Source organism: Mobula birostris, chromosome 5 (assembly GCF_030028105.1).
Source record: "Mobula birostris isolate sMobBir1 chromosome 5, sMobBir1.hap1, whole genome shotgun sequence".
In the NCBI taxonomy this organism is placed as follows: domain Eukaryota; kingdom Metazoa; phylum Chordata; class Chondrichthyes; order Myliobatiformes; family Myliobatidae; genus Mobula; species Mobula birostris.
Window position 1 is genome coordinate 195,026,243 of NC_092374.1, and position 1,320 is coordinate 195,027,562.

Genomic DNA, 1,320 nt, shown 5'->3' on the forward strand with positions numbered 1-1,320 from the left:
AGACTTTTAACATCGCAAATCAGCGAGTTGTTAGGTCTCCCTTTTCGCTGTGAAACGGGGACACCTTTTTCCATTATTAGGGAGAGAGAGAGAGAGGGAGAGCCTGTGGTATGTCGAATTATAGGGTGAATTATAGTTTTTGGGGTACTGAGAGTCTGTGTTTTTATTGATGCCTTACTCCAAGCATGAGTGCTCGGTGGAGGGTGCTGATGCTTTTTATGCTGGTCGGGGTTGTCGTTGCCTTGCTGCTGCTTGTGCGTGAGGACGAGTTGGAGGATTTGGAGTTCTACGGTTTAGCTGTCTGTCATTGATTCTTTGGGGCACTCCTCTGATTTCGCGGATGTCTGCGAAGAAAAGAATTTCGGGATCTATATTGTATACATTTCTCTGACATTAAGTGAACCTATTGAATCTATTGAACTATTGAATGCTATACGTCTCTATCAATCGCCTCCATTCCCTTCCGCTTCAAAGAGATAAACAGTAGATTGCTGAAGCCTTCGATACTGGACTTATTCTTGTTAAGCAAACATAGTTAAAGCATTGAATTTAACTTATTGTTGCTATTCTCCTTGTAAGCAGAGGGAGAGAGAAAAAATCACAAGTTCTGTTCTCCATTTTGTTCTTCTCCTTTCTATTTTCCTTCTTCACCCCATCACAACACTGTAATTTTGTGCCTCCCTGACATAGCGCCCATGTAGCTCGCCGTGATCGTATAGTGGTTAGTACTCTGCGTTGTGGCCGCAGCAACCTCGGTTCGAATCCGAGTCACGGCATTGCGGAAAAACAATATCACGGCAATGGGTTCGCTGTTTTCCTTTCTGGGTTTGTTCCATGGCCGGTCTGCAGTTTTGGGAATGAGAATGACGATGGTTCCTGCACAAGGACAGTAGATTACTTCATGTTTTCAGTGGTGTTGACCATAGGCCAATTGCCACTCTCCCTGATAAGTATTCTACATTGACTTCACTGACAGTCTGAATCGTGTATCGTGAGTAGGGTAGAACAGAAGAGGCAGTGGCCATACACCTTTGAATCGACTGTCGGAATCTAAAAAATTATCTATTTACCGCAAACAATGCGCCTGAAAACAGATAATGTTGGTAAATATTAAACAGAATATTATTAACATTAAAGCCCGTTCTAAAAGACGTTATGAAGATTTAAGTTCGCTGCGAGAATATTGGTCCCCCTCAGGTACAGGTTCAACCTGTCACTTTTGAATAGATCATACCTCCCCCAGAAGAGATCCCAATTACTCAAGAGGCTGAAGCGCTGCCCCCTGAACCAGTTTCTCAGCCACGCATTTATATGCCAAAT

General features: G+C 43.3%; 1 non-coding gene across 1 annotated transcript; it reads left to right on the forward strand.

Annotated features, from left to right (window-relative positions):
• Positions 1 to 704: 704 nt before the first annotated feature.
• trnah-gug (transfer RNA histidin (anticodon GUG)) lies at positions 705 to 776 on the forward strand. The gene has a single exon. It is a non-coding gene; the product is annotated as a tRNA-His (tRNA).
• The last annotated feature ends 544 nt before the right edge of the window (positions 777 to 1,320 follow it).